The following is a 15,061-nucleotide window of genomic DNA, read 5'->3' as shown; positions in this document are numbered from 1 at the left end:
ATTAATTAATTCTTCTTAATTTCCCACCCCCTACTACCCTTCCCAACCTCTGGTACCATCCATTTTTTTCACTTCCCACATATGAGTGAGAATATATGATATTTGTCTTTTTCACAAACTTTCATTTATTGAGTAGTTAATGCAAAAGTAAGAGAATGCAAATGAAGAAGCCTTCCACTGTGAAGGCACCTCCAGTGTGAAAACATGAAAATTAAAATAAATGATCTATATGTTCTTGGTCAGCTCACAACATTTATCAAATATAGAACCACCAACAGTGGCTTCTTCTGAAACAAGGGATAGGATGTTTTACTTTGGTCACCAAAGGCACTCTTTCCCTTAAGTAATGCTACAAATCTGTAAACATTTATACAACTGAAATACATTTTTAGAAGTCATTTCTCTTATTTATTCTACTGTATAATTCTCATTTATGTTTTCTTAAGTATAGCTTTAAAAATTTCTTCAGGTTCTTTCTCTTCTACTCATTATAAGAAAGTCATGTCTAAACATCTACTGCTAAAAAACAAAATAGACAAGACTAACCTGTAATCCCTAGAGGTGCACATTCCACTGATAAAACCATAAAAGAAAACACAAGGAAGTTATCACTAGAAAAGTGGTCCCTTCTTGATGGGAGAGAGGGACTGTCACTGGGATGGAACACAGGGAAGGAGTTCTTGGGTTGGCGGGGCACAGTTTTATTTCTTGACCTGACAGTGTTCATTTTATAATTCATTAAGCCATACATCTGATTCATGTTTTTATATGTGTTTATTTTATAACAAAAATGTTTAAAACAACAAGCTTCTTAACATTGCTTCCTCTTTCACGAGAACATGACACACTAGACAAATAAAAAACACTTTTCTTAGCTCAAGGAATATCAAACGCTCTTCTCAAATATGTGGCTCACAGAGGAAATCTTTACACGTTTGCACACTTTCCAAGCAGCGACTTACATCCTAATGTTCATTTAGCCAAGACAGATGTCAACACGGCTGCAGCTGAGATGCAGGGCCACAACAAGATACCCTTGTTCATGAGACTGATCTTAAGAAGACAGATTCACTTGAGAGGAGATGAACCTGTGGTACTGTTGCTGATATCCCAAAGGAAAATCTGTTTGTTGTCACACAATAGTAATGTGGCATAAACTATCCATTTAATAATTACTCAGCTTTAAGATTAAGACTAAGACTTATATTTAAGACTTTAACACTAAATTTAAGACTAAGACTTAAGTTTAAGACTTTAAGTTTATTACTAAGCTTACGAAAGCTTAAAAAGACCTTAATAAAGCCAGGAATAGTGGTGCACACCTATGATCCCAGCTACTCAGGAGACTGAGGTGGGAGGACCACTTGAGGCTAGCAGTTTGAAACCAGCCTGAGCAACACAGTGAGACTCTATCTCTAAAGAAATGTAAAAAAATACATTAATAGAAAACCGGCAGGTAACCCCATTGCTGTGACTGTCGGTTCACCTCAGTGTCAAAGCCTGTCAATCCCAGCTACTCGGGAGGCTGAGGCTGTTTTACATAAATTTTGACTAATGAAAATTACCTTTGTTTTGCTTCGTGTGCTTATAAACAAGTATTAAAGAGGCAAGAACACACAGGCTAGACTAGAAACATGGCAAGGCCATGAACAGTCCTTGGCACACCATGTTCTGTGGTCCTAGGAACCTGGTGTCAACCTCTGCCCATCCCTGCTCCTGCCAGCGAAACTTCCCAGATACCCAGAGGAAAGTGGCAATGTAAACAATCAAGAATTCGTGGGGGACTCAGTTTATTGTGCCATCTTCTTTCAATGTGAATGAAATGCTTTGCAGTCTTCTTTCCTAAAAACATTTCTGGTGGCCGATACAATTTGCACTACTGACATTTGGTCCTGCCTACTACAAACTCTGCTCTTGTGATTATAGTCTCATTTAATAATAACAGAAAACCCTGTGACATGTATTTCCATTTTAAAGTTGGAAAATTCAGCTCAAAAGTCTGCCAAAGCTTTGGGTGATAATGATGTACTGAGTAGGTTTGTAACAAACGGACCACTCTAGTGACAAATGTTGACAGTAGGGGATGCTGTGTGTATGTGGGTGTGGAGGGTATATGGAAAATCTCTTTACCTCCTGCTTAATTTTGCTATTAACCTAAAACTGCTCTAAAAAATAAAATCTATTAAAAAAAAAAAAGGCCTGCCAAGGAACAAATAACTTAGAAGTGACAGAGCTAGGACTTGGGCCCAGACTTGGCTACCAAAACTCTTCCCCTTCTGCTGGAAAATCAGCACATGGCTTTTTAGACAAAAGCATAGTCCACCATCCACAGTAACAGGTAGGGGCTAACATTTCTATTTTGCAATTAAAAAAAACCACCTTTTCTAAAATATTTTTCACTGTCTGCTTTGGGAAAATAAAAAACTAAACTCCTCTACGACCAACCCAAGAAAGCAGAATATGAACTTAATATTTCACTACACTCGTCTAATATGAAAGTCCACTGCAGCATTGGGAACAAACTTCACTGCTGATGATGTTCAAATGGAATTCTTCCTCAATCCCTCAACCCTGGGGTGCGTTACCTCTTTACTGCAGCACAGCAAGAGACGGATCCTTCTTTATTCTCTTTCTAAGCATTACTAACTTTTAGAATAAGGAACTAAACAGTCAATGTGAGGAAGCAGAGAAAAATGTCAAGACCTGCACTGTAAAGTAAGGCCTTCAAACTGCTAATGAGAAATGGCTGGCTGGGCAGGTGGGCAGGCCAGCAGGGCTTGCACACCCTCCCCAGAACACTGCTGCATAAAAACACACCAACACTGCTACAGTGTTGTCTGAAGGCAGTGTGGCCCGAGCATCACAGAAACCACGCTTGGCCCCAGAAGCTTCGGGAGAAGGGTGCTGCAGAACTCACCTGCACACACTTCTCCAGCAGGCGCTTCAGGATGGCTGTGTCACTTGCACAGAGCTGACCACTGAGGAGGATCCATATGTGGGCAACGCTGTCCCTTAAACACCAAGAGGGGCAGTCAACAACTCAAGAACTCTGCTGATGGAAGAGCGCTTACTGACACAGAAAGGTATCTACCAAGCTGTCATTTAAAAAAGACCAAATAAAAAGGCAGGCGCTAATGGGGAACAAGGAAGGAGGCAGCACCAGCTGGGGATGGTGGAAATTCAGGGCCAGCACACTTAGGTTTCAATTTCAACTCTGCCATTAACAAACTCAGTCACGGCACCACTCCCAGCCCCAGCTTTTTCAACTGGAAAATGACAGAGGAAGGGAAGGGCTAATCAGATATTTTTCAGGTCTAAGAATCCATGATTCTGTGATAAGGCAGCTCAATGTGAGAACAAACGGAAAGAAAATGTGTTCTTGATTTCTACTAATTTATAGTGTTTGGTAGCCAAAAATTAAATATACCCCATAAAATCATGTTATCACAATCTTCCTACCTTAGCATAATGCAACAGTGGCTAAATGTGTGCAAGAAAAGGAAGATCACTTTCAGACAAATTCAACAACATAGTATACACACAGACTAATTGTTCCAAAGAGATTTCTTTGTACATAACCAATATTTGAAAATCTTACCTTTACTCCCCAGGTTATTTTTTTTAATTGCCTGAACACTAAACAGATGTATTATTTCCTTTAGAGTGTATTTTAGATCCTCTACACCTGGTATCCTGATTTTATGTTAAAATTCTACAAACTGAAAAACAGAAGTTTTAGGAGCTGAAGTGAATCTGGATAACTGATTCTCAATACTTCTGTGGGGGATGGTATGAAGCCATCCAATTTAACATCAAAATCTTTACAGAAAAAAGCAAGATCTGTATATGCTGCTTTGGTGTGAAAGTGAATAAAAGGTGCAAAACCAGGTGCATGGCATGCTAACCTCTGGTAAAAGAGGAAGAAAATATATATGTGTGTGTATATATATGTGTGTGTATACATATGTGTGTGTGTATATGTGTGTGTATATATATGTGTATACATATGTGTGTGTATATATGTGTGTGTGTATATATATGTGTGTGTATATATGTGTGTGTATATATATGTGTGTGTGTGTATATATATATATATATATTTTTTTTTTTTAGTAGTGATGAGGTCTCACTAGGTTGCCCAGGCTGGTCTCAAACTCTCATGCTCAAGTGATTCCACTGCTTTAACCTCCCAAAGTGGTATGTATTTGTTTACATTAAGAAAAAAAAGCATAAACCAAAAACTAACGAAAATGGTTACCTATGAGGGAGGAAGTGAAAGGGGTAACCAATGTTGGAAACTGTACATGGTGTTTAGTAGTTTTGATATGGGAACCTCATAAATGGTTTCACATAATTAGAAAGCAAAATTAAATCAATATTTTAGAAAAGCAAGTCCTAAAAACCCAAACGAAATGAAACAAATGGTTTTAACTGTAAATCAAGACATCAGCTAAACTAAAGAAAATTACTTCAAGTGACTTCAAAGCCCAGTAACTTCATTCTATATCACCAGGAAAATATATCCTAAGGAATAAAAGAACCACAAAGAAATCCTACAGGATAAATGACCTTGTCTCTTTGGTAAATGGCAACAAAAAAAGGAAACAGTGTGTGTATGTGTGTAAATACAAACTGCTAAGACATGTTATCTATAAGGTATGATGTTATCAAATGCTATATATAGGACCTTATTTGAATCCTGAATCAAATATTTACAGATCAGAGAAATGCGAATGCTAACTAAGCATCAGATGATATTAAGAGGTTAATATTATTTTCTAGTGTTTTAGTGGTATTGTGGGTACATGAAGGGCAAAAAAGTCCCTCTCTCTTAGAGATGGATACTAAAGTATTTATGAATAAAATGAAATAATATCTAGCATTTACTCTAAAATAATCCAACGAGTTGGGGATCAGTGGAGGTGGGTATAGGAAAAAAAGATTGTCCATGTGTTGATCATTGACGCTGTATACATGGGCTTTATTATTTTCTCTACTTTTGTGAATGTTTGGAATTTTCCACACGTGAAAACAAAAAACAAATCTAGCAATAATTTTTGATGTACATAGGGATTCAAGGAACCCATGCAAGAGTTCAAGCTGAGAGAGAGGGAGAGAGAAGTTCCTACTTTATGAAATCCTGGCCCAGTCTCTACTTTCCATAAGAAACTATAGCCTTGAAAACGAAGCTGCTTGATCAAGGCCACAGACCTGATTTGTGCAGGGGTGAGACTAATATCTGGCATGGCTCCCAGTCCAATAGACTATTGTGCAAATTCAAGACTAAAAAACATAAGACTATATTTATAGGGATCATTTCTACAGTTCATTACTAGAGAAGTTTCTCTCAGGATGTAGAGCAGAAAAGATGTATTAAAAATGACCGTGAAGGAATAGTTGTCAAGAAAAAATGAAAAGTATTAAAAAGATTAAAAACAAACAAAAAACTGATTTAAAGAACTGTAAATCCATGCATTATGAATTCACTCTTTCCTCCATTTTATTTCAGTTATTGTATTTTTCACTAAAATTCCCACTTCTTTATATCTTCTATTTTCTTGCTAAGACTTTCTATATTTCCATCTGTTTCAAGAGTAGCTTTACTTCTTGGACTATTTTAATAATAGGGGTTTTATAAAGTTTTATTTTATTTTTTAAACTGTAGCCTTAACAAATTTCCACAAACTTAGCAGCTTAAAATAAGAGCCTCTTACTATCTCACAGTATCTACGAGTTAGAAGTTTGAGTGTAATGTAACTCAGCAGAGTTCTCTGCTTAGGGTCTCAAAAGGTCTAAGTCAAGGTGTCAGCTGACCTGGGGTCTTACGTGGATTTTCTTGGGGGAGAATACACTTACAGGCTCATTCAAGTCTGTGTGGGTATAGGACTGAGGTCCTTACTTCTTGCTGGCTGTCAGCTGTTTGTCATTCTCATTCCTTGGCTCACGGCCCCTTCCATCTTCCATGCCAGAAACGTTACGTTGAAAACTTCTTATCTTCCAATCTCTCTGCCTTCCCCAACTGCTACCAGCTGGAGGAAGATCCCTGCTTTTAAAGGCTCATACAATTACCTAAAGCCCACCTGGATAATCTAGACAACAAATCCAGGCTAGTTGATTCGTACCCTTCATTACATCTGCAACATGCTTTTGCCAAGTCAGTCGTATATTCCTAGGATAAACACTAGGAGGTCAAGCTCATGGAGGCCACAAATCTGCAGACCACAGTCTATCAGATAATTCCAACATAGGCACCACCTCAGCTTTAGCCTGTGTCTTTTTTCACGAGTTATTTTCCTGGTTCTTGGCACATGCTGAGTAAATTTTGCATTGTATCCTGGACATTTTTAACATTATGTCTTAGAGACTCTTGATCTTGTTTAAATCCTATGGGGAATGCTGGTATTTTGTTGAGCAGGCACTGGCCTGGCTGGATTCAGTCCCCAAGTCCTGACCAGACTTCTTTTTTTTTTTTTTTTTTTGAGACGGAGTCTTGCTCTTGCCCAGGCTGGAGTGTGTGGCGCAATCTCTGCTCATGCAAGCTCCGCCTCCCGGGTTCACACCATTCTCCTGCCTCAGCCTCCTGAGTAGCAGAGACTACAGGTGCCTGCCACCACGCCTGGCTAATTTTTTTTTTTTTGTATTTTTAGTAGAGACGGGGTTTCACTGTGTTAGCCAGGATGATCTCGATCTTCTGACCTTGCGATCCGCCCGCCTCGGCCTCCCAAAGTGCTGGGATTACAGGCGTGAGACACCGCGCCCAGCCCTGACCAGCCTTCTGTAGAACATGGTATCAGTGTCACTTTCACTTTCAAAGCCTTTGCCATGTTCCTCAGCAATGTCCTGCAGGTACCTACTTGCTTGGTGGCCAGCCTGCCTTCCAGGCAATGGTCTATCCCATAGTTGAGTTCTGTCTTTGGCAACCTGTTTTGGGTCACATCATGCATGCATAGCTCAGTGTTGAGCCTGTAAGTTAACTAACAACTTCATGGGGTCACTTTGCTGAGCTCTTCCCTCCCTGAAATCTCCCTAGTATCCTTTCCAGTAACCTGCGCTCCCCTTTTCAGACTCCAACCAGAAACCTACGGCTTTAATTACTCCGTTTAGCCATGCTCTTCCTGTGCCTGCATCTTGCCTGGGACTGAGCTACAGGAGGGAAGAGAATAAAAAGGCAACTGGGGTTTTCCCCATTCCCTAAGAGTTTTAGGTGTCCACACACTCCTGCCACTGCAGGGCTAACCAGAGAAGAGGAAGCAAGAAGGAAAAAAATGATGGCTTTGTCCCACTTTCTGTCTTGGGGCCCAACTATAAAACTACTCTGTAGCTCTCCCTGTTCACACTGGGTACCTGCCTCCAGGTTTTGGACAGCTAGAGTCCAGGGCAGGGGATGCTGAAGGGAAGACAGGAAACTCACTAGTGGTGCAAAGTGGTGCTTCAAATTCTGGCCTTCTCTCCCATCCGCCTGTTACCGTTTACTTGTCGGAGTCCTCGACAGCTGCTCCATGCACATGTCCAGGTCTTACAGCCACAGACAGTGGCAGAGGCAAGATGGAATATGCTCCCTCCACCTCCCAGAACCACAGCTCCACATCCATGCATTTTAAAACATATTTACGGTGGTTATCATTGAGAGGGGTAAGAGGATTGATTTTTATTTTCTTCTTCCTTATTTTCTGTATTTGTCAAATCGCCTACAGTGATGAGTATATATTATCTTTGAAGTCAGATGGTTTCTCTGCAGAATCTTGCAGAAGTACTACCAGCTTTAAAAGTCTTAACTGATAGGGGCTACCTACAGTATGCCATTACTTACCTTCCAAGAGAAGGCTGGAATAACTGTCTTTCCCCTTAGAGTTGTATTTGCTCTTCTTTCAAAAATAGTTCAATTAAAAATTTATATATATATATATTTTTGAGATGGAGTCTTGCTCTGTCGCCCAGGCTGGAGTGCAGTTGCGCAATCTCGGCTCACTGCAAGCTCCACCTCCCAGATTCACGCCATTCTCCTGCCTCAGCCTCCCGAGTAGTTGGGACTACAGGTGCCCACTACCACACCTGGCTAATTTTTTGTATTTTTAGTGAGACGTGGTCTCACCGTGTTAGCCAGGATGGTCTTGATCTCCTGACCTCACGATCTGCCCGCCTCAGCCTCCCAAAGTGCTGGGATTACAGGCATAAGCCACCGCGCCCGGCCAAAATTAGTATTTTTAAACACTCTCTGGGTTCCATTTCTGGTTCAGATACTGATACTTGTTTTCCAACATTCATCTTATTAACTACTATACTAACAAAGCAACTGAGATTTTAATCATAAAGAGGGACCAGGCGTGATGGCTCAGGCCTGTAATCCCAGCACTTCAGGAGGTGGAGGCGGGTGGTTTACTTGAGGTCAGGAGTTCGAGACCAGCCTGGCCAACATGGCGAAACCATGTCTCTACTAAAAATACAAAAAAAAATTGGCCGGGAGTGGTGGCGTGTGTCTGTAATCCCAGCTACTTGGGAGGCTGAGGCAGGAGAATCGCTTGAACGTGGGAGGCAGAGGTTGCAGTGAGCCAAGATTGCACCACTGCACTCCAGCCTGGGTGACAGAGTGAAACTCTGTCTCAAAAAAATAAATAAATAAAATAAAATAAAAATAATAATAATAAAGGGGACAAGAGATTTATAAAAGCCTAGTAATTTAAACAATTTCTAAAAGTAGTTCCTCCTTCCCAAACACATTCCCACTAGCTCCTGGAAGATTCACTTAGTACCTTCACCTCACATTCCCCTACTGGGTTATCTGGCATCAAGCCAGGGACCAGGAAACTACCCCCACAAAAGCAGTTTGACTATAGAGCTAGTCTGGCTCAGGTTTCTGGGCCCTCACTTGCACCAACTCCTTCCAATGTCCCGAGAAAGGACCTAAGCAGAGTGTCCCTATGGTCATACACTTTTGTAAAATTCACCCCCAAAATATTCTAATTGCAATAAATTAAGACTACTGCCTTTTCCCACTGCAACTCTGCCTCTGTTCCTCTTCCCCTTCATGTCAGGTAGCTTGGGAGGGGCTGCTGGCATTTTTGAGATCCACCTAAGGGTACATTAAGTTGGGGAAAGACACTTAGTTTGGGTTTAACAGGACACATTTATGCTGTTTACAGTTACTTCTACTATGCAAACTTAGGTGATTACCAGCAATCTCAATGCAGGTATTCCTTCTAGAAATACTGCTATCACCCACTGTGCTGGTTCATCAGGGCTTTTATGAAATAAAGGTGAAGGGCCAGGGATCCTGTGGCAATGTGAATAGGTCCAATGGGGTCTGACTCAGGGAAGTGTGTGGGCACTGGAAAGGAAACATGGTTTGAAATGGAGGGAGCCAGATGCTTGTTTGTGGGGAATTTACCATCAGACGTGCTAAAATATAAGTGAATAGATCAGTTACCAGAAAAACAACCAATATAGCAGTACAATTCTGTGTGCCTTAGATGTGTTTTTTTTTTCTTTTTTGAATGGAATTGTGCGAAACAGGATTTACCTGAACATCTGTTTTTCTGGGACACCAACCTGTCGCAGTACTAGAAACAGCAAATACGTCTATATGTGAAACCATAAGTTTTATGTACCCTATCAACAATAAAAATTTATCAACTGTGCTAGAGGAATCACTGAGTTCTTTCTATATCCTGTCATATGAAAATGTGATTAAAAAGCACACAGCCAAAGGAAAAACATTACACAGGTGTGTTAGATAATTAACAAACGTTATTTTTCTCAATTTAGCCATTTGCATTATTGATCAGCTTTTTCGAATTTGTTACATTCTCATTCTAAATATTCACTTCTTTTTTTTTTTTGAGACAGAGTCTTGCTCTGTCACCCAGGCTGGAGTGCAGTGGTGTGATCTCGGCTCACTGCAACCTCCGCCTCTCGGGTTCAAGTGATTCTCCTGCCTCAGCCTCCTGAGTAGCTGGGACTACAGGCACGTGCCACCACACTTGGCTAATTTTTTGTATTTTTAGTAGAGACAGGGTTTCACTGTGTTAGCCAGGATGGTCTTGATCTCTTGACCTCATGATCCACCCACCTCGGCCTCCCAAAGTGCTGGGATTACAGGCGTGAGCCACCACCGCTCCCAGCCTCACTTTCTAAATTAGTTTTCGCTTGTAACTTTGTATTCTTTCTCTTAAAGAGTTCTCCCCTTCCCCCAAATTGTATACCTTCAAGCTCCATAAAACCTGGCATCTACCTCTGCCTCAGAAGAAATCTGATTAATTCATTCAAATATTTATTGAGCTCTATTCTGTTTCAGGCAAGTCTAAATGCTTAGGGATACAGGAGTTCCTAAGGGAGAAAAATCCCCCCCATATAGTGGACAAATACGAAGAAGACAGTACCTAACACGTATTAAATGGTGATTAAGTGCCTTGGAGTGAGTAAAGTGAGGATGGTAGAGAGGAAGTTGGCAGCTGGAGGGAGACAGGGAGGAGGCTTCATCAAGAGGACAAGGTCCAAGACAAGGCCTCAAAAATGCCCTGGTACACATTACAACAGCTACCATGTTCCTATATGACCACCACTGCAAGGAGATGCATGTCAAGCCCTTTGCTTATGTCATCTCATTTAATCCTCACAATAACCATGTGCAGCTGGCATCAAGGAACTCAGGCTCAGAAAGGTTAGTGATTTGTTAGCAGTCACTCAGCTCCGCAAGCGGCCTCAACCCCATCGTGATTGCATGGTGTGCTCAGAGCACACACAGATACAGAAGTTTAATTCAGAAAGGGAGACAACTGAGAAAGTAACCACTACTACCTGCCCACTGCAGTCACAGAGAGAGCAGAAAGTAAGAGGCAGCACCGCTGGCTAGCCTGACCTGGAGCAGCTTCCCTCACAGGGAAACAGGAGACCAGGGGGACAAAGGGCATAGTGTGTGCACAGGCAGAGGACTACATAGAAACTGCAGGAGCAGCTGGGAAAGGACGAGTATAGTTGGGCTGAGACACCCGAGGGGAGGTGGGGAGGTGGCCTGGGGTTGCGCTGTGCGAGCTCTAGGGGGCCAACTGGATGGAATCCCATACCTAAGTAGGTTTTGCAGCTGGGATAGGACATGACCACATTTTCGTTTTGGGAAGCAATCAGGAGGATGGGCTGGGAAGGGTAAAGATGGGATTAAGCAAGATTCATCACTGCATCCTACAACATTATAGGGCCTTTTTGTTTTTGAATTTTAAAATGGCAATAAACTAAAACACCAGTTTAGGGGAAAACAATTCATGACTCTTAAAATAAAACCACTTACATCCCTCTAACTACCCTCCTGATCCTGTTCACGTCCTCATGTATTTTTACAACACTATAATTGCTTTGTACACACCATTTCAACCTTTCAGTTAAGTCACATTTTAAAGCATATTTCCGTGGATCAAAATGGTTTAAATTTTCCTTGGATGGGAGGATGGGATTCAGCTTGCTGAAGCATGTTTACTTGCTATGGAGTACTCTACCATACTGACACAACAAAGTTTATCAGATTGTTTTGAAAAGTGTGATTCCAAAATCAAAATCTTTGCCACATACTGCTACTTTCCAAAAAGATTAGACCAATTTACAGAATCACTGTCAACTAAACGCTCCCCAGAAAATCACCAAAGACTGGGCTTTATCATATTGCTTTGCAGGATCCTCAACTTTTCAACTCCCTGTGGCATTGACAAATACGCTATGGTCAAAGGACTCTATATTCTGATCTCAGAGAACATGACTGGAATTACCTCAGCTCAGCATCCAACACTACAATGGGGTTTTGCCTGTATATCTAGCACTATGCTGTGTTTATGAAGCTCATGACGCACTGAGTAAAGGGGAAGCTGGCAAGCTGATATGAAAGTGGGTGAAGGAAAAATAAGAACAAAACTGAAAGGGTAAGCAGCAGTAAGAAAAATCTGTTACTGTCTGAATATAGAAGAGGTATTGATGTGACTAGAAGCAGGGGTGTTTGGAAAGGAAGGAAGCAACTGAATTCTTTGGGCCAAATGGATTTAAATGAGCTCACATGGAATTGCCCATGCATTGATCTTTGCTTTGGCAATCCAGTTCATATCATTCCCTCCAAACAGGATAAATTTGCTTAATTATTGCCTAATTTTTTCTCAACTGTGTTTTGTAAATATCCAGGGTTAGCTTGTTCTACTTTCTACTCGGATTATTTGTCCACCTGATAATAATAATGGCTAACATTTATTAAGCACTTACCTTGTGCCAGGCATCTTGTTAACACAGCTTTTTTTATTTTATTTTTTTTTTGAGACAGAGTCTTGCTCTGTCGCCCAGGATGCAGTGCAGTGGCACAATCTTGGCTCAACGCAACCTCCACCTCCTGGGTTCAAGTGATTCTCGTGCCTCAACCTCTCAAGTAGCTGTGATTACAGGCGTGCGCCACCAGCCCAGCTAATTTTTGTGTTTTTAGTAGAGATGGGGTTTCACCCTGTTGACCAGGCTGGTCTGGAACTCCTGAGCTCATGTAATCTGCCTGCCTCGGCATTCCAAAGTGCTGGGATTACAGCCACTGTGCCTGGCCAAGGTAAGTAAATTTTAAACTCATTTTTTGAATAAGGAACCTGAGGCAGAGAGAAATGAATACGCCTTATATCAACTTCCTCTTTGGGAAAGGAATTAGTATAGAAGGAACCTGGAAATCTACTAACGACTGATAGTCCTATAGGTAAATAAGCCAGCAAACTTCTGCAGTCCAGGAAACTGCATCGTCAGCATTTAGTTTGTTAATAGTGAACCATCTAATGAGAATCTGCAACAAGGATAGGGCACATGAGAAGTACAGATGGTATTTGCAAGTACCCTAGGTGTGACCCTAAACTGGTCATTCCACCTCTTTCAACCTCCCTTTCCTCTACTTTAAAATGGGGCTATGCAACTTGGTCATGTCTCTGAAGAGTTTTGGAAAAGTGAATAAATAACGAGCATGAAGTGCTTCCTAAACCTTTAAGGACCTCAAAAAAAAAAAAAACTTTCAACAAGCAGATGTAGAAAATTTAAATTATATTTGGCCCACAAGTAAAGGTTACTCCGTGTTTCCCTACCTCAAATGTCCTCTCCCATCTCTCTGGTACTGAGAAAATTTGCGTCGCCTGTTATAAGGCAGTCTACACAAGGCCAACATGCTAACCCACTGCCACCTCAGGGTTATCAAACATTTACACAGTGGCCCACACAAAAATACCCCACGGAAACAAAACAAAAACAAACCCAGAGAGAAAAACCACCTTTTAAAGATTTGGCCTTGGGTTTTAAATCTGCCCATCCTTTTTTAACACTATGTATTGAAAATCTTTCCTTCAATGAAGCCTTGTTCTAATTTCTGTTTTTCACATCCATTAGTGGCACACGATAGGCCAGCGGTTGCTGCCATAGCGTGAATGGAAAAGGTGCCTGTAATCTGGGTGTGTAATGTACTGGGCCATATTCTGGTCCCGTTTTCATGGGTTTCCCATGGTAGGCTACCCACTGGCTTAGGAGTATTTCTAGCCCTTAATGGAGTAAAAATATTAACACCTAACACTTGATTCCCACCTTTAAGATACAATTTAAAGAAATGCTAAAAAGGCAAACGGCTCAAAATGCATCCACCAGGCACCTCCAGGCCCATACCGTGCGCGTCCCTATGGCCCACTTTGGGGTGTCCTTCCGGGGTGGGACACTCCCCGGCCCACGGCCCTGCCGGCCTCCACGGGGCACCGCTCAACCAGCGAGTCCACGCGGGACACTCCCCGGTCCACAGCCCCACCGGCCTCCTCCACGCGGCACCCCTCAACCCGGGAGTCCACGCGGGCCACTCCCCGGCCCATCGCCCCGCCTGCCCCCACGGGGCAGGCTCCCTACAAACGGACGCTCCTCTAACCCGGACCCGCCTAGGAGCTCCAGCCGCCTCACGAAGGCCTTCAGAGGCCGGGCGGGACCATCTCTGGTGGACCGCGGCCTCAGCGCCCGCCCCGCCTGGGCCTCTCGCCTCGGGCCCCGGGCTTCGCCGCCCACCCGGAGAGGCCCACCCCGGCCCCGCGCTCCCAGGCCGCTCCACGTCCTCACCCTCGGCCTCTCGCTCGCCTGCCGCGTCCTCACCGGCCTCGCCCGGCCTCCGCAGTCGCGAGCAGCAGCCTCCAGACTAGCGTCGGCGGCGCCTGCTCCCGACTGCCCGCCGGCAGCCCCCGCGCCGCGCGCCCCGCCCTGACCCCGCCCCCGCGCCGCGGACGCGCAGTCGATTGGCCTGCGGGGCGCCAGGGCGGAGCCTCCCCATCCCGCGGCCTGAAAGCGCAAGACCGAGTTCTGATTGGTGAACGGACGGAGAGGGGGCGGGACCAGGCAGGCAGCGACGTAGGATATAAATCTGTGCAGCGCTCGGCTCGTTGGGCGGGGCGTCGGCTTGCTGAGCGAGGCGATGTCCTAGGCGAATTTTAGGCTCGCTGGGCGGGGCTAGATCTTGGGCGGGGAGTCGGCTCGTTGGGCGGGGCTAGGTCCTGGGCGGGGAGTCGGCTCTCTGGGCGGGGCTAGGTCCTGGGCGGGGAGTCGGCTCGCTGGGCGGGGCTAGGTCCTGGGCGGGGAGTCGGCTCTCTGGGCGGGGCTAGGTCCTCGGCGGGGAGTCGGCTCTCTGGGCGGGGCTAGGTCCTCGGCGGGGAGTCGGCTCGCTGGGCGGGGCTAGGTCCTGGGCGAGGTCCTGGCTCCCTGGGCGGGGCTAGGTCCTGGGCGAGGTCTGGGCTCGCTGGGCGGGGATAGGTGCTGGGCGAGGCCTAGGCTCGCTGGACGCGGATAGGTCTTGGCCTGGGCCTTGCCGGCTCTCCTTGCACTCTTTGGCTCAGTCCCTGGCCGCCAGCCTCCTCCTTACTCCTATGCATTGCATCCCTCGTGGGACTACAGGGACCCAAGGGGATCATCGAAGGATCGCGCGAGGGTGTGCTAAGGCTGAGACAGGCTGCTCCGTGGTGGCGGCCAGGATGGCCGTCCTCTGGCCTAGGGACCCCCGCCTGAGAATGGAAGCCTGACTTGCCGCAGCATACTTCCCTTCTCTTGA

The 15,061-nt window shown here is 44.1% G+C and overlaps 1 protein-coding gene across 6 annotated transcripts in view; it reads right to left on the bottom strand.

Moving 5' to 3' along the window:
* The window catches only part of FARP2 (FERM, ARH/RhoGEF and pleckstrin domain protein 2), a 152,505-nt gene that overhangs the window by 136,390 nt on the left and 1,054 nt on the right, over positions 1-15,061 (bottom strand). For 3 of the 6 annotated variants that reach the window (XM_063645343.1, XM_055291248.2, XM_055291249.2), the window contains exon 1: positions 14,083-14,217. The exons of 1 other annotated variant lie outside the window; for it this stretch is intronic. The gene's annotated coding sequence lies outside the window, so the exon portion shown is untranslated. Of the gene's footprint in view, positions 1-2,917; positions 3,012-14,082; positions 14,223-15,061 lie in introns of those variants that run through there. 2 more of the 6 variants (XM_055291243.2, XM_055291245.2) reach the window with 2 other exon arrangements.

Source organism: Symphalangus syndactylus, chromosome 8 (assembly GCF_028878055.3).
Source record: "Symphalangus syndactylus isolate Jambi chromosome 8, NHGRI_mSymSyn1-v2.1_pri, whole genome shotgun sequence".
Lineage (NCBI taxonomy): Eukaryota > Metazoa > Chordata > Mammalia > Primates > Hylobatidae > Symphalangus > Symphalangus syndactylus.
Note: the sequence above shows the minus strand (reverse complement) of the source record. Positions and strands in the feature narration are given on the sequence as shown.